Raw genomic sequence first — 19,304 nt, 5'->3', positions numbered from 1 at the left:
TTTTTGGAGTTTCACTCGGCAAAGGGACCAATGGATATGTGGCTATGGCGCTTCTGTGGCAACGACGACATGAGTGATGGATGCGTGGGTCGCGACAATGGCTGCGGTAGTTGACTCTTATGTGTCTCATCGGAACTATCTTTTGTCGTTTGTTGTGGTGCATTCAGAGCTGCAGTGGTGTAGTTTGGGTGGTGAAAATTACGGACAACATGTGGTATGTTTGGTGGTGTTTCGCAATGCTAGCCTTGCATAGTTCTCCTTCCAAGCGCGCCATTAGAATAGGCATAGCAGTGCACCACCACGTGTGGCTGATTTCTTAGCATTGATCTTCATGTGGCTTCTCACAACCTCTGCAATGTGTGCGCTTGGTCGGCAGTTACTTGCCGTGGAGTCGGGGTCTGCTCGCCGGGAGAAGTGATGATGAACACACCTATGTGCAACATCCACGAAGTTTTCTTCGATTTGGTGTGTGTTGTGCCCCATCAATAGGCATTTTTAGTTTTCGTTTCTATCAATTAACCAGGCAACTCTCTTCTTCCTAATTTGTAGATTGAGCCCTAAGGTTCCAGTTTTAAAAGAAGTCTTTGAAGGAGAAAGTACTTGCATTGCACAATCAAAACATGAACACACAATCTCTATATGCATGCACAATAACGTTTGGTCCAATGCCTTAGGAAAAACTCCCATCCATCTCGGAGTCGCTCGAACGGACCAGGGTGTACCTCAAGGCCACCCACTTGACGTTGTCCTTCTTGGCCTTGACCTTCTTTGCCCTAGCCAGGTCTAGATTGTGCTTGTCATACATGAGCTTGATTTTAGGCTACTCATAGTGGGGAGTATCATATACTAGTATCATGCATATGATACTAGTATATGATACTACCTCAATAGTGCATAGTAACATAAAGTAGTACTCCCTCCGTTTTTAAATATTTGTCTTTCCAGGCATTTTAAATGAACACAACATACGGATGTATGTAGACATATTATAGAGTGTAAGATTCACTCATTTTGCTCCGTATGTAGTCACTTGTTGAAATCTCTAGAAAGACAAATATTTAGGAACGGAGAGAGTATTATAGATGACCATATTTATTGCCATGCATAACACAAAGTAGCATAACATTTAACATGATACAGTATCTACCTTTGTTACTCTAACCCTCTCTCTCTTCTTTAATTGTGTGCCACATAAGCATGTTTGCTAGTCACAAGTGCATGTTACTAGTTATGTTATCCCCACCATGGCCAGCCTTAGCGCATCAATAAAATCACTCCTTAGGACAAGTTAGGCACCGGTGCATGCCGTTGGTTTCGACATGATCTTAGGCGAGCGCTCATATTTGCAAGATTGCATTGAACAGTATGTCGGGAAAAGCCTCTCTGATCGGACTTGCTTCGATTGTCCTGAATGCAACCTTAAGCTGATTCTGTATGGGCAGGGTCGTTGGAGATCCGGGAACGATCAATATGTCGGAAAATGTGGGAGACCACTGTTAACAACAGCCTCGTGATCTAGAGGCCATGCAGGGTGTCGTTAGTGAAGATTATGTTGAGCACCCTCTCTCCATTAGTCATCACCAGGACAACCTCTGAAGTTGTTGATCCTAGGCTCCAGGACCAATGGGGTAACGACTTCGCTGCATCAATATGATGGCACTAATGAAGGTGGTGTCAGAACCCATGCACGACCTTGTAGTTCCACTAGTACTTATTGGATGTCGAACCCTCCATGTGTAATCAATGGTGTTGTGATGGTCCCACACTTAACTCGGACCTCTTGTTAGTGGGATCCTTTTTTATGCATTTGATACATTCACCAATATATCGTTGTTGGGCCATAAATACATGACGATTATGCACTTACATATGATATTTCAATCAAAACACCAATGCATAGTTATATTTTTAAGTCGGGGCCCTTAGGGCCCAATTCACTAAAAATAAGAGTTGCTCGGTTAATTTACGGACAACAAGACTAAAACCATTAGAACAAGCTCGCAAGATAGGGGACCCTAGTCGACCTGGCTACACAAGATAGACTCACACCGCCGACGAGAGGAACACCGTCGAGGTTGCCTGCAAACTGTGGTCGTCGTTACTTCTCCCGAGCAAGCGATTTCAACTTCACCATGGATAACCAACCAAGAGCCAAGCTGGTATGTTGTTGCCTTAATTACTGTAACACTAAACATGCAAGATTCTATACTGTCCATAGTACTCCAGAATGGCATTGTCTGTTATGCTTTTATTAACTAGTAATACATGCCTGCCGAAGATCTTGCTCGAATGTGTTGAGATGACTGATCAGTAGTTAAATCACTTACTATGAGGAATGCATTGAATGAAGAAAATGTTGGTCGTTCGATGTTATATGATTCCAGTTTAACTGTACCACATATTTTATGAAGCACTGTTGGTTGTTCGATGTTATATGATTCCTTAGCAGTAAACTTTTGTTTGTGCAAATTTCAGGAAACCGTTGATTATGAAAATTTTGGTTAGAACTGTGTACTAAGGCCCATCACAGCACCAACCTAGCTCTTGAACAGTGTTTATCAATCTCATAATCTAAATCAATTTGTCTTGAACATTACTGAAGTTTTGAATAGCAAAGAGTGGACCTACTTGCCTTCAGGTGGTAAGCATCTACCGTCTCCCTTTCCACGATGGATAATAGTGCTCCATGTATGTTGACTTCAAAAAAGAAGAAACGCCCACCCCCCCTGCCCCTCGCCCCCCTCCTAAAAAAAAGAATTTAAAAATTCACAACCACAGAAGTCCCATACTCCCATCCAAATAGATTTTACATAGAAAGAAAAGAAAATTAGAAATTTCACGACGACATAAATTGTGCATAAGTTGAACATAACTTGCATTCAACAATGGGTGAAGAGGAAAGAGGAAAGAGATGAAAGCTGTAGTTCAATTCACACAATGGACTGGAAAACAAAGCAATGCTCAGCCTCGTTTAGCTTTCTTGTACAGCATAAGACGGAGTGTTCTGCACAGAGGAACGGAAGCTATTCTCAAAGAAAAGTATCATCATTGATAACTAATTCTGGCTGGACTTATTCGCGTGTGATCCGATCGGTTTTATCCTGCTGTACATGTTCAATAACCTTACCATGCAATCAACCGTGTGTGCGAGAATGTAGATGGCATATTCAGATGTTTAATTTGTGAGGTTGTCATGTATACTGGTTCTGCTGTTGGCACTTTAACGTGGGTCGAATGTAAGTTATGTTCAACTTATCTTTGAAATCTTTGTCTCTGTTGTGGTAGTGTCATATGTTGCTTAATGATTATTTAAATTATCCCATGGTGTTGGAGTTAATTTTCTGGAGAAACATAAGTATAGACGATCACACGTGCAATATCTTATATTGGATTGGAAATTGTACAACTTTGAGTCATTTGAAAATTCAAGCGAAAGAAAAGGTGAATTAAAAAACGCCGGGCAAGAGTGAAATTACACCAGGGAGAATGTTTTATTCCTAGAAAACCAGAGAGTATACATCATGAAAACTAAAACTTAGTAGATCAAATCTTGAGTTTTTGACCATTCATCATCACTTGAGGACTCTAGTCAGAATCACGATAATATTGTTGTGTGGGACAAGGTGTCTTGCACATTGTTTCTAGGTCCACGACGACGGCTCCGACCTGCCTACCCCCACATGACTTCACCACCACGTCGTTGTTGTACTTTTCCGACCGCCTGAGGGTCACTTGGAACACCAACACATCCTGCCTCATGTCTGCCGCGAGGCTGTCTAGCACGGCCCCTGCCACGCGCACTCCGGTCCCCCTCGCAACGAGCCGGTGCTCGATTGCTTCCTTTGGGCCGACACATAGTTGTTGTTGTATAGTCGGGCTCGTGGCGAGTATCACACGTCGGTAGGCAACCTCCAGGTACATCCCGGGCTCGACGCATGCGCTTCTCTGGTAGCTCATCGAGGTGACACGGATGGTAAGGTTGAACGACATGTCGAGTGACGATAGCCCATGGTCCATGGTCGGGTCGAGGCCAGAGATGGAGTCTATCGCGGCAGAGTAGCTCAATGGATCATCCGGTTCATATGGTCCTGACGGGAACATGTAGCATATGCCCATTATGACTCCGGCGAAGAGGAGGAGGAAAAACATTGCTATGAACATCAGTACACAGACTACCACCACCTTTTCCGCGCAGCTGATGTCCTTCTTCGGTGTCGCTGCCTTCTTCGCTGCTGCCATGGATCTGTTTTTGTTTCTTCTTACCATGGCCACCACCGCCTTCAGATTTTCCGCAGATGCCGCCAATCGGTCCACCAACGCCGCCAGACATACCGCCGCATTAGCCTCCACCTCCGCCGCCTCTACTGTCGGCGGGGTCGTCTGGCTTTGCTGTTCAGCCGCCAGTGCCGCCTTCAACTTTTTTGCCGCGGTCGCCGCCAGCTCCTCTGCATCCACCACCAGCTGTTGCGCCTCCTCCACGGCTACGGCCGCCCGGTCCATGCCCATCTGGGCGCCGGAAACCTTTTTTTCCTCTCGCAGACGCATCTAGCGTTTGCTCTCCTCGATCGATTGGCTTTGGCTGCAGGGTATACAAGCTTCTATATATATATATAGACGGGTGGATTTGAAGCTTCCTTTGGTGGAATTCGTACGTGCAAATTATATATACTTTCCAAAGCAAAATGTTACATCTTTCCATATATAAACAGAAGTGTCGGTTCCTGCCAATTTCCGTGGCTCATATTTTTGGAATATCATTTCCTGACGTGTTTGCATTTCCCGTACCGTTCCTTTATCAAAGGAAACATGAAACAAGATCTCTATAGCCCTTTGCACCAGTGTGAACGTGTTATAAAGTACTCCCTGCGTTCCTAAATATAAGACCATTTAGAGTGAAAACTCTCAATGGTCTTATATTTAGGAACGGAGGGAGTAGTAAATAAACTCGCAACTTGCGTGTGTCGACAATAATTTTTGTGATAACCCGAAAACTTTATTCATTAGAAAGAACCAATACATCGTCTGTGAGGACCATTACAATTTCATTCATAGGTACCTCAGACCAATAAGAAGTTACAGGAAATTTAGCTAGTCTAGCGAGTTCATGAGCTACTTTATTTGCTTCTCTATTACAATGTTGATTAAGTGCACATGCATGCAGCTCAATGGACAGCTGTCAACTTGCAGTCGCAGGCCACTCGGTCGGTCAACGCAACCATCATCTTTTTCTTCAACGAGTCGCGCAAGTTGACACTATATAATTTATTTAGTTAATCAGAAAAATTGGATAACAATGAGCAGCTTAACTATAATGTTATTCGGTTTAGCTATTTTTCAGGTATCTAAATTTTTTGTTACGTCAGTCACTTTTTCCTTCTTCCTCGGTGCACGAGACAGGGAGGCCGGACCTCGCCGGAGAAGAAGCAACCTCGTCCGAAAAGAACTAGCCCTACTGCCTATCTTAGGGGGCAACATGCTCAAACAGCTATAGCACAGCTATAGCGGAGCTATATCTGGCTATTTAAAACTATGAAAGGATGTCAAGCGTACATCTTAGATTCGAGAAGCATTCATCATGGAAGAATCACGGCGGGGCACATTTCAACCCATCTATCACAAGGAGTGACAGGGCCCCCAACACGCCTTGCACCGCATGATGTCACACTCATTGTGTGAGTCCCAGACGGGGTATTACTGCTCGCAGCGGCCGCAGCCATCATACCCATCGTCGTCGTGCCTAACGCCACACGCGCATCACCACCGGACTGCTTGAGTGTGACGCCGAACGCCTCCACCCCACTCCGCATGTCCGCCACGAGACCGTCCATCATGTACCCCGGTAGGTGAACGTCGACGCCCCTCGCGACTATGGGCTCCTCCCTCGACTTCCTTGGTCCGGCGCAGAGCTTGTATGGCGTAGCGGCACTGGCGGCGAGCGGGACGCAGCGGTAGGACACCTCCACGTATGTGCCGGTCTCCATGCACATCCGGCTCCACACGCTGTAGGAAGAGGCGACGCGGAGGGTGAGGTTGAACTCCACGTGGTCGAGCATGAGGTCCGTCGGCGATGACGGGTCAAGGCCGGCAGCGGAGTCGATAGCGACAGAGTAGAGCGTTTCGGCGCATAGGTTGAGGAGAAAAAGCGTGATGCCGGCAGCGACAAGGAGTAGACCGATGCAAATAAAGCACGGGACGCAAACGCAAGGGCTGTCGCCGGTGGCTCGCCGCGGCGTCGGGTTCTGAGGATCCGTGGATGACAACCCCGGCGACATGTTGTCTAACCCCGGCAACATGGTGTCTAACCCCGGCCGGTAGGTAACCCACCGTTCAGCTAGCTCTATCGATTAGCTTGGTCTTGCTTTGCTGCTATGTATGGCCAGATCGATCGATCGTATTGGCTGCGTATATAAGCATGATAGAGAAGAAGAGCTTCGGGTTTATAGGTGGAGCCGGCCGCTTGTTCTTTCCAAAATAACATGTCAGCTTCTATATTCCGTGGCATCCTTTTTGGAATTTAATTGCCGCGTACGTGTGTGTTCGAAGTTGCCTGGATAATTCTTTCTACATAAATTTGCCTCGACTAGATTAGTTTTCCTTTCGACCGCTTCCCGCTTCAACCTACCATATGGTAGAACAAACAAAGTCGACTACCAGGAGACCTGAACTTTGCTCCGTTGTTTACAGCCACATAATTTCTTTTCCGAAAACGATCTAGATCTATCATAAAAGTTCACCGAAAGTATAAAGCGTTTCAATCTTAATAAAAAATACATCTTGATTTCGAGACCATCAAATAACCACCATTGCCGTCTGAATGTGCCGCCGACGCATTGCTGTCGCCACTCCTCTATAGGAGCTGCCTTGACCTTGTGGATGACAGTTAGGATGTCTTGGTGCAGGTCCTCTAAGGAATAGTGCTGTGGAGACACAGTTGACGGCCACTAAACCCTTCAATAGATCTGAAGCCCCAAGGTGGGCCCCAATTGTCCTGGGAATTGTACTCTGATAGTGAGTACTAGGGGTACGAACAAGGACTGGTCCTAGCTATGACGAAGATGTGACACAAGGATTTACAAGTTCAGACCCCTCACGGTGGAGATAAAGACCATACGTCTCGAGCTCTGGAGCTGTTGTATCTCTTGCTTCTTGGTGATTACAATGAATGCGAACCCTTGTTCCTGTGCTAAGGGGTGGCTTATATAGAGTCCGCTGACCCTGTCCTAGCTAAGTTACAAGGGCTCTTACGATGGAATTGATGATGAGCATTACATATGATAATTGACGTATTAACTGCAAGTAATGTACGACGATGTGCGCCTACTGATGTTCCAGAGTCCATGCTGGTTGTCCGTCTTCCCTCGTCCGAGTGTTGAGGTAGCCGAGTAGATTTGATACAACCGAGTGTACTAGATGCAATCGAGTGAATGAGATTTGTCCGAGTGGATGAATTGCAGCTGGTTCCCGAATGGAATGACCCTAGGGTCTTCTCGTCTGGTGTTGTGGGCCCTTCATTTGGTTTGGAATGTACCTCTTATGACCCTCCCTGTGGTAGCCAATTCCAACAGCTTGCCTTGAAGGACTTGGGATATTTGAACTTCTTCTTGGGCATTGAATTAAAGAAAAATAAAGATGGTATAGTTTTATCTCAAGAAAAATATGTAACTTATCTTTTGAAAATAGTTGGTATGCAAAATTGTAAGCCGTCACCAACCATACTGTCTAGTTCAAAAAAAAACATCTTTGCATCAAGGTGAACTCCTGAATGAGGAGGACAACATTTAGTACAGGAGTATAATTGATGCACTTCAATATTTAACTCTTAGTAGACATGATATCTCTTTTGTTAAGAATAAAGTATGCAAGTTTTTGCATGCACCCACCACTCTGCATTGGACTGCTGCAAAATGAACCCCGAGGAATGTGAAAAACAAAGTAAGTGTTGGACTAACATTAAACAAATCTCAGTCTACACTTTTTAGTGCTTTCACTAATGATGTTTGGGCTGAAGACCTGTATGACAGAAGGTCAACCGGTGGTTTTGCAATATTCTTTTGTACAAATTTAATATCATGGTGTGCAAAGAAACAAGTCACTGTTTCTAGGGCTAGTACAGAGGCGGAGTATAAGGCATTAGCAAATGTCACTGCAGAGATTATTTGGTTGCAGTCTATGCTAAAGGAACTTGGGATGCGACAGGTGCAAGCACCTTGCCTCTGGTGTAACAGTCTTGGAGCCACGTACTTTTCTGCTAATCCAGTTTTTCATGCCAGAACAAAACATATTGAGATCAAATAACGTGTTGCAAACAAGCAATTGGATATTCGTTTTATTCATTCGAAAGATGAAGTTGCAGGTTGCTTCACAAAGGCATTGCCCACAAGAAACTTTGAAAAGTTCAAATGTAATCTCAATTTGGCCAAGTACTTTTCTGTTATTTAGTAGTTATCCTAGGCGCATGCACTTTTCTGTTATGATTGTATCCGAATAGGTTAGTCTTATCTCTACTTCCATTTTCCAAGATGTAACTCTCCAACATAATTGTATGTGTATCATGGAATAAGCCCCATCAAGCAATATATAACCACGCGTCCCTCTCTGGAGAGGGTAGAACACTTCCGATGGATTTCTACACAGAGCAACTGTGAAATATGTTGCTAGCAGTTTGAAACTTCAAACATGGTAAAGGACTCTTAATAATTAGAACTCATAAAATTAAATGAACTTCAAACAAAAGGATTACATCAGAAGCAATTAATACTTCAATCTAGAAACAGTTCTTAGCACTTCTTGACGGTTGATCTTGAGTGCAGAGGCCCTAATCGGGTCCATTTTAAACTTGAGGAGGGTTCATCCTGGTATGGTGATAGGACCCTATCATTGTCGGAGCCGGGTAGACTGGACATGTCTCGTCCAAATTGCATCGAGCTCCGGCGTCTCCGACCCGTCGAACCCCACATGAGGCCACACGTGTGTTGTCATCGTGGCCAGCAGACCTCCTGACCATGATATGAAATGCCTCCACGTTGCTCTGTAAATCCGCCGCAAGGCTATCCACCAGGAACCCCGCAAATGCACACCAGTGCCTTTCGCGATGACAAGCTCGTCCCTCGACCTCCTTGGACCAACGCAGATCTGCTGCGGCGTGGCGACACTAGTGGCTACATGTTTTTCGTGGAGGCCGGCGGCGGCGCGATGCCGCTGGTGGCCAGTTGCGGTGCGATGCCGCGGCATGATGATGGCGGGGTGGTCGGAGTCGCGAAGGCGTCGTCCACTTCAAGAGGTGATCTCCGCGTGCGGCAAGTCGGTGTGCTGGCGGGCGCTGCGACGGCGTCGACCACGACAAGATGGTCCATGGTGACCGGCGCTGCGACGGCGTCGGTGGCGACGAGTGGCGGCTGTGACGCTGCGACGGTGTCGACAAGTGGCTGCGGGTGATCCGTATGATGATTGTGATATCAAGATTAGGGGGTGAATGTTAGAACTAATCTTGATATTTGTATCAGCATGTTTATTTCGTTTAGGCATGTAGTGTAGGTTCAGAATAAAAGGCCGGCAGTGTGAGGCTCCGGCCGCCAAATTTCTTGCGCCTCCATTGTTGTATATGTGAGGTGTGAGAGGCAGCCACCGAGGTAGAAGAAGAAGAAGCGGTGCTGCGAGAGGGCGGCGCCAACAATTGGTATCAGAGCCTCGTCGATCCGTGATGGCAGCGGCGACGGCGACGCGGTGGACTCCATGTGAGGTGGAGGACATCGGTGCGAGGTAAAGGCCTTCGGTGGCGCGATGCTGCTGGTGGCGGGCTCCGGTGCGATGCCGCTAGGAGGAGACGTCGGCGATGCTGCCATGATAGCGGTGCGATGCCGCTAGATGGAGATGGCGGTGTGAAGCTGCCACAAGACAACGGTGTGACGTCGTTGGGAGGTACGGCGACGCGAAGTCGTCATGAGGATCGGTGTCAAGCTCGTCGACGGTGCTGTCTAGGGTGGTGTGATGCCATCAGCAAGATGGGCCGATGCGACGACGTGGTGACCGGCGCCGCGAAGGTGTCGTCCACGTCAAGAGGTTGCTGCTGCGTGCGGCAAGATGTTGTGGTGATTGGCAGCATGATGGTGTCGTCCACGACATGATGGAGCGTTGCGGCGCTGCGATAGCGTCGACAAGTAGCTGCGGGTGATCCGCAACAAAAATAGGATAATCAAGATTATGGGGAGATTGTTAGCTTTAAATCTTGATTTTGTATCTGCATTCTCTAGTTCATCTGCAAGTAGTTCAGGTTCTAGGAGTTGGCAGGCTGTTGAAGCTTCGTCTAGCATTGTCGAAGGCGAGATGTCGAGATGCCGCTGTGAGATGCAGTGTGCGTGGCGAGATGCCGTGGTGCTGTGCGATGCAGTACCGTCGTGTGAAGCGACATGCTGCATAGAGGAGGGAGAAGGACAGCCTGCATGATCGAGTCATAGCCGAGTGATTCGGTGGACGATTAGTTAGGCAGTTTAGTCCATGCATTAGTCTGTTAGTTGCAGGGCCAAGTCACGGCGCAAGTGGTGGACGTGAGCCATGCATGTTAGCTAGTGGGTGAGTGCATGTAGGACCTGATGTTAGTGGCCGGATGTGGCGCCTGAGTGGTGCGTGGAAGTCAGCTATGTATATATAAGTCACAATGAGAAATGAAAGGAGGCTGTGAGGGCTGAGGAAAAATGTAGGACTTGTGTCACTAAGGAGGAGAGCCTCTCGGCAAAGCTAGTTGGCTTTCTTCCTTAGTACGTGTGCGTGTGCGTGTGTGTGTGTGTGCGCGTTGAGCCCTTGACATCGTGTGTGTGTGTGTGTGTGTGTGTGTGTGTGTGTGTGTGTGTGTGTGTGTGTGTGTGTGTGTTCTTGAGAGAAGATAGAGATAAATCACAAGAGAGTTGTGTGCGAGGAAGAAGAAGCGGTGCTGCGAGGAAAGGCGGTGCCAACAAGCGGAACACAACGATACTACATTTGCACATATGTGCCAGCGTCTATGCACGCGCGGTGACCCAGGCTGGCCGAGGCAAGGCGGAGCGTGAGGTTAAACTGCGGGTTCAATGCAAGGTCCTTGGACGGCGTCAGGTTAAGGCCAGACATAGAGTCGATGATGATGGAGTACTGGCTGTAGGGCATCCCAAAGAGGACGGCAAGCACGAGGCCGGCAACGGTGAGGGCCACAAGCATGAGAACGGTCACGACGCACACCGAGTAGTAGATATCCGACATGATTTCGGCCATTGATTTGCTATGCTTGGAATTGTTGGAATCAGTTCCGCGGCTAATTTTCTGTTTTGGCGGGACAGACGATGTCTTCTTCCGTTGTTGTTCGGCCTCGCGGGCAGCCGTCGCTGATGGCGGTGGGTTCTCGGGATCAGTGGACGGCCACACATGCATGGTGTCCAACATGGACGGCCCGGCAGGTATCCCGCCATGATCGCCCAGTCGCTGGTATTTCTCCCCACCATGGCATCGCATTTGGCATCGCTCCCCGACACCTTCCGTCAACGCCAAGGCGGAGCCCACCGCCTCCATGGCATAGTCCGCCCCCTCCTCTCCATGCACCGTAGAATCGCGATACTAATATGATGATAAATGTGTTTGTGTTTGACGTTGACTTTTGGACAATTTTTCAGTGTACATGACCATCCATGCAATATCTGATTATGGAGTAGAAATAATACTCTTATATTAAACACATTAGTAAGCCGAGCAACAGGATGAACTGAAAAACAAAATTAGACCAGCAAGGCAGCAACACGTCTATCACGAAAACTCAAAACTAATTAGCCAAAACAAAAGGTTAAAAAACGAAATTATAGCAGCAACACCGTCCATCACACATCTATTTTCATCACTGAGGAGCTCATTCCCGCCAGTTGAATCTACACACTAACTCTTTACGACAGTGCAAAGTGGAACGCGTCACACACAGTTCCTAGGTCGGTGGCGGCGGCTCCAAACCGCCGACCCCCGCACGACGCGACTAGCTCGTCGTCGTCGTCCACGCCACCGGACTGCCTGATGGTGACTTGGAACACCAGCAACCCTTGTCGCATGTCTTCCGCGACGCTGTCGAGCACGACCCCTGGCACGCGCACCCCAGTTCCCCTCGCGACAATCCGCTGATCCGCCGCCTCCTTCGGCCCGACGCAGAGCCGCTGCCGCACCGTCGGGCTAGCCGCGAGCGTGACACAGCGGTAGGCCACCTCCAAGTACATGCCAGGATCAATGCACGCGTGGGCAAGAACACTGCCAGAGTAGACGCGGAGGGTAAGGTTGAAAGCTGGGTCAAGTGACGGCAGCCGGAGGTCCGTCGCCGGGTCAAGGCCGGTGACGGAGTCGATGCTAACGGAGAAGCGCGTGTCGGGGTCGTTGAGCCCCAAGACGATTAAGCCGCCGATAAAGGCCAGAGACGCGAGGAGGCACACTAACAAGCAGCAGCAGGGTGCCATGGCTTCGGCAAACGATCTGATACGAGTGGAATCCGTGCCGCGGCTGGTTTTCACTTCTAGAGGCACGAACGATGGCGTCCTCGCTGGCGTCGTATTCTTCCGTTCATGTTCCGCCGCCGGGGTGTCCAAGCCCGGTAGATATCCCACCATGATCCGCCGGCGAGCTTGATCGATTAGCCTGCTCTTGCTTTGCAACCACGTCTGGGCTGATCGATTGTATTGATTATTACATATACACGACCGAGAAGAAGAGGTTTATATTGTATTTATCGATAGATGGATCGGTCGCTAGCCTGTGCTTTTATACCAACACCATCAATGGACAAGATCTGTTCATACCCCTTCATAATAAAGGGTAGGATGGTCTTTTTAAAAAATACGACGCGGAGATCTGTCACGTTTTAAGTCTATCTTGGGCCAGCCCATTAGTGAGTATGTACGATAGTACCGATCGAAAATCCAAAAAAATAGTGACCCTGCTAGGCATCGAACACAGGATCTCCGGCGGTTGTAGAACAGCTGATAGCCACCGGAATCATCATAATTACGTGATACTTAAGGAGCGCAGATATTTATCACCTAGAACGGACGTACTGTAGGTGTTTTTTTAATTAGAAATACAGTAGCAGATCAAAATTGGTATTGTACAACTGGGCCGGACATTCTATCTAAAGTGTATTTTATAGCTAAAAAAACTAATGTATTTTTCATCTTTTGGAATATTTTATGAAAACATGAATATTTTTAAAGATACAAAAAAATTTCAAATATTGAACTTCTTCTGGAAACGCATATTTTCTTCAAATTTCCGATCCTCTTTTATGAAAAATACTTTGATTTTTTGAATATTTTTCAAATTTTCTGAACATTTTTTCAGAATTGTCAACATTTTTTGAAATTGCAATTTTTTTCGAAAAGACGAATAATTTATAAAATTTGTGTACATTTTGTTGAAAACATGAGCAATTTTTAAATTTCTGAACAATAAAAGAATGCAAACAGTTTTAAAAATTGACGAGCATTATTCTAAAACACAAACATTTTTTCAAATTTACAAATATTTTTCAAATATACTAACATTTTCAGAAAACATTTCTTATTTTCTAGGGCCTAAACATTTTTTGTTGCAATTATTTTCGTTTTATTCTCTTTTTGTTAATCCATTTTGCTAATTTTGAACTTTATTCGAACACTCTTCATTGAACATGGTATTCTTTGGAAATTTCTAACCTGCCCCCAAATTTTGGAAGCAAGTGGGCATGCCCATGTTAGGCATCCATGCTTGGTCTGAATGACTTGAAATGATCCCAACTTTTTCCACTAGGTGGGCATGCCTCATAGGCATCCATGCCAGGTTTGAACAATTTCCGACACCGTATGCAAGTTGCGACACATCGAGCCTTTTTTCTGCATTTTCTTACCGAGAAAACTCTAGAAAAAAATACAAAACTTGTCGGAAACCAAAATAACTTGTCATGGTGTCTTGAATTTGTCATACGAGGCAATGAAAAAAATTATGTCCATTTCAAGGATGTCGAAAAACAACGTGCTCTCTGACATACCCTTCTAGCCAACCTAAACACCTTCCGTTGAACATGGTGTTTTCATGGACATCCTTGAAATTATCACAACTTTTGCCACTAGGTGGACATGCCCATGGTAGGCATCCATGGCGGGTTTGGACTACTTCCGACACCATATGCAAGTTGCGACTCATCTAGCCATTTATCGACCTTTTTGACAGAGAAAACTTTAGAAATGCAAATCTTGCCAAAAACCCAAGCAACTTCTATTGGTGTCTAGAATTGGTCATACAAGCCCATTGAAAAAATAATATTAGGGGCATGGATGCCTACTATGGGCATGCCACCTGCTGGCAAATATTGGGATCATTTCAAGAATGTCTAGAAAACACCATATTCAACGTAGCGTGTCCGAGTAGTCATCCAGGCCAGGTTTGAAGGAAAAATGTATTTAAATCATAATTTATGTAGATACTTAAAACTGTCATTTTAAGTTTCTAACAGAACTAACAAATACAAAATGATAGAATTGAAAACAACAAATGCTTTTTTAGAGCATTTAATAAATAATTAAATAAAAATTATTAAAATCATAATTTAAAATAGTTACTTAAAGCTGTTATTTTGGTATTTCAATATTTTGAATAGATTTCAAAAAATATTAATGTTTAAAAAGGAGAAATGAAAATTTAAAAAAAAGAAAGAAAAACGAAAAAATAGAAAAGTAAAAATAAAATCTTAGGCCTTTCCCAACTAAGCGACGACATTGGTCCTGTTGGGCGACTATCGGAATTTGTTCAGAATTTAAAATATGTTCTCATTTAAAAAATCACAAATTGGGAAAATGTTTGGGCAAATTTAGAACACTTTTTTATATCATTTATTTAGTCTCATTTCTGAAAAATGTTTTGGAATTTAATATTTTGTCCGTGCTCTCAGAAATTTTTTGTTTTCACAATTTGTTCATGCTTTTCAAAAAAATAATTCGCATTTTGACATTTTGAACGATCTTTTAAAGATACAAACATTTTTGAAATTACCTTACAATTTTCGAAAATGCAAATATTTATTTATTTATGAACAAAATTTCGAAATAACAAACCTTTTCAAAGTTTGAATAACATTTTGAAAGCGTGAGCATTTTTTGAAAAATAAATAAGAACCATAACAGGAAAAGGAAAATACATAAATAAATAAAAATAAATTATGGAAAAAAAGACCAGTTCACAAAGTGTTTCTAAAATCTTTCTGAAATTCCCAGCCCATCCATTACTTAATGTGTCTAGCTTTATATTGGTCACCAAAGTTATCCTCTCGCAGTGGTTCTGGACGCATGTATTGTTTTAAGTGATCGTGGGTTCGATTCCCTGCTCGTGCCATCCTTGTTCGCTATTTTTAATCGCATGCCATCCCAGATGGGCCGGCCCAAGTAAGCTGCCCTGCGTATACGTTTCTACAAAAGTAGATATAAATTGTGAAAAGTCCATACTATCCTTTATACATATTGCAAGGGGGGTTGTACCGAAGCGGGACTCTTATACCAAAAGAAAAAGGCGCGTGAGCTTCCATGCATATTACGCTTTTGTACGTACGCGTAGTGTTCGGACTTGCCCGAATTTGTTTCTTCTTTCCCTTTCGCGCGCTTTCAGTGGGAGGAGACGTTTCCATCGACGACGAGGTGCCTACGGTGACTTCGTAAATCTCAAGATGATATGCCGGCTCAGTCTTTCGAAGGTGCTCATACGGTAGGGTGTGCGTGTGTGTTCATAGGGGTGAGTGTATGTACGTGTATATGAGCGCTTGTGTCTGTACTGATGCTCAAAAAAAAATCTACCATGTACGTAAGCACAGACCAAGTCGGGTTTCCTCCTGCCCGCAACTCGCTCTCTCGTTTCCTACCTAAAAACTATTTTTTTTCTTAAAAAGGAGGATGACCCAGACCTCAGCATCACGACGATTCATGTCGTCATATTATTAATTATTCACCAAGACATTACAAAGTACATCAATAAGTGTGAAGTCATCATCTTAACATCGCTACTCCTATCAACTTGACGAAGGGGTGCAGATTGCCGAAGCCGCATACGTAGACATACATCAAAACCCAACATTTACAGCCGGAGGCTCCAACCAAGCCACTAGCAGGGACTGGGGCATACACTGGTCTGGCACACTCTCAACAGGCACCGCATGCGCCTGCTGCCACTGTCTTTCATTCATCGATCCATTTTCAGAGTAGGTACCGACGCATCAACCTTGCCATGTCTACCATAGACGTACGCTATCATGGTGCCAGACAACGCCTGCTCCCTACGCGCGTCCATCATCACTCATCCGTTGCTCAGACTCTACTGTGCCACGCCGCTGAGACTCCACATCATCTACGCGTCACATAAAACACCGCTCCACCGCTGGAATCATCCACTGGTCCCTCAAGCCAATGCACACCTCCAAGAATGACGTCCCCATGGGGGAACGACACAAGAACGCCGCCGTCATCCGATTGACTGATCTAGAGTTTCCCCCTAGAGGTAGCGGATAGGGGTCTAGAGCTTCTCCACAATGATGCCTTCAAGAAGGGGACGGCATAGAAGAATGCCGCCATCGCCGGCCTTGGGGGATTACTCCCCTGTGTCCATGCGCAAGCACATGAATAGTAAAGTTGAAACACTACAAAAATCTAAGTAGTTGTAAAATTTTAGGGTATTAAACTTAGCTGGCCATTCTATTCATGCGTGGAGTTTCATGAAGAAATGACACCGGTGGTATTCTTAATGAAGAAAATACAATCTGGGTTCATCAAGCCGTGTTTTCAATATAGCTTAGATTTTGTCAGTTTTTGTCCAGAATACGGTTGATACCATTTCTTCGTGAAACTTCATATGAGAATATATCAATCGACTATGTATGTTACACAAGTTTTTTTTTTCTTAATCGGTATAGAACAAATAAAATCAATGCTGCAAAATCAAAAAAAATAATAATTGAACCTTACTCAAAGCTTCTACTTTTTGTTTGTCCAGAGTTATTACGATGTACTGTCATCATTAAATTTTGCAGGCACATAGAAACTTGACGATCTTTCATGTAACAAAAACTCTATTTCTATTATTTTGCTTGCTATTTTTATTTGCTTCACTGTTTATCCACAGGAGAAAATGAGCTGTAGCACTGAAAAGCCGTCCTCTGGCAAATGATTCCTTACTATTTTGGATATGCAAATTTCATCGAGCAGATAGCAAATGAAGTGTATCGCACTTCGCAAGGTGGAGTCGTAAAGTATTTCAGATCAGTGTCTGATTGAAGTTCTCCTTTGGCGACTTCCCTGGCGCGTCTTCTGCATCCTTGAGTTTCTTGCTGGTTTGGTCACGGGTCTGACTTATGGTGTGCTGCTGAACTTTGTTCATCCCGCCCTGTCTTGTGATATATTTTTCGACAAATATATAAGTTGTTAAGCTGATGTGATCTCGAGCGGTGTTTGCCCAATTTGCTTCAACTGAGGCATTTATTCAATCGATTAACACTTTATATAGTAGAGCAGAGCAGCTATGAAATATGCGGTTGACAGCTTGAGACTTCAAACACGATAAACGACTCTTAACAAGAACTCATAAAATGAACTTCAAACTAAAGGATTACATCGGGAGAAGTTAATACTCAAATCTAGAAACAGTTCTCTTAGCACGTCTTCACGGTTGATCTTGAGTGCAGAGGCCCTAATCTCGTCCATGTTAAACTCGAGGAGGGTTCATCCTGGTATGATGATAGGACCGGTAAGTACCCCCTATCATTGTCGGAGCCGCATAGACCGGACACGTCTCGTCCAAATTGCATCTAGCGCCGTCGTCTCCGACCCGCCTAACCCCACATGACGCCACAAGTGTGTTGCCGTCGTGACCACCGGACCTCCTGACCATGACATCGAACGCCTCCACGCCGCTCTGTAAATCCGCTGCAAGGCTGTCCATCAGGAACCCCAGCAGACGTACACCAGTGCCTTTCGCGATGACAAGCTTGTCCCTCGACCTCCTCGGTCCGACGCAGAGCCGTGGCGGCGCAGCGGCACTGGTGGCGAGCGGAACGCAGCGGTATGACACCTGCACGTATGTGCCAGCGTCCATGCACGCGCGGCGACCCGGGCTGGCCGAGGCGAGGCGGAGCGTGAGGTTAAACCGCGGGTCCAACACGAGGTCCTTGGACGGCGGCAGGTCAAGACCGGAGATGGAATCAATGGTGATGGAGTAGTGCCTGTGGGGCAGCCCAAAGACCAGGGCGACTACGTAGCTGGCGAGGACGAGGGCCACAACGGTCACGATGCGCAGGCACAGCAGTAAGAGCATGGTTAATAGTATAGCCAGCTGCTGGCTATAAGCCACTGTCATGTCATCTACAATCCATCTTATAGCTAACATGTATAATAGTAGATCAAAAAAGTGTACTACTTTTTTATTATGTGGCCCACCTTTCATTCTCACAAAGTGCCTAGGAGCACGTGCTAGAGCTGGCTCTTCACGAAGAGCCCGCTTACCTTCTCTCTCCTCTTCTCTTTCTTCCAACTAAGCAGAAATATACTAATTTATTCCTTATAGCCCGTTGACTAAGCTCTATTGTACTTGCTCTAAGCAGGGGTTGTCTGACATGATTTCGGCAATGGATCGGCTATTCTTGGAATCAGCTCCGCGGCTGGTTTTCTGTTTTGGCGGGATGAGCGACGCCTTCTTCCATTGCTGTTCGGCCGCCCGAGCTGGTGGCACTGACGGCGGCGGGTTCTCAGGATCGGTGGACGGCCACACCTGAATGGTGTCCAACCCCGGCAGGTATCCAACCATGATCGCTCAATCGCCGCGCTGGTGTAGCTAGCTTGCTATGTGCTGTACTATGGTCGGATCGATTGTATTGGTTGAGTGTGCACGATCGAGAAGAAGAGCTTCTAATATATATAGATGGATCGATTGCTTGTGATTTCCAAAAGAAAATGTTCGTTTTCCATATTTCGGGCTCGTACGTACGCGTACGTGTTTGTTGAGTTTCGATTAATATCTTTTCTTCTTTACCTTCGCGCGCGTCAATCTACCATGTACCTACGCGCAGACCAAGTCGGGTCGCTCTCTCGTTTCTCGCCACCTAAAACTTTCTTTGTATAAGAACCTTGTTATTTCAGTATTCAGTAACGGAAGGGAAGGTGTACCCCGGTCCAAGCACAACACGAATCAAAATATTTGGGCACCACTGATTTCTTTTATGGGACCATAATAAGTACCACAAGTGTGGCACGAACATACGGCAAACCCAAACATTTTTGAAGGCAAATTTAGTGACGTGAGGA

Source organism: Triticum dicoccoides, chromosome 6B (genome assembly GCF_002162155.2).
Source record: "Triticum dicoccoides isolate Atlit2015 ecotype Zavitan chromosome 6B, WEW_v2.0, whole genome shotgun sequence".
NCBI lineage: Eukaryota > Viridiplantae > Streptophyta > Magnoliopsida > Poales > Poaceae > Triticum > Triticum dicoccoides.
Note: the sequence above shows the minus strand (reverse complement) of the source record.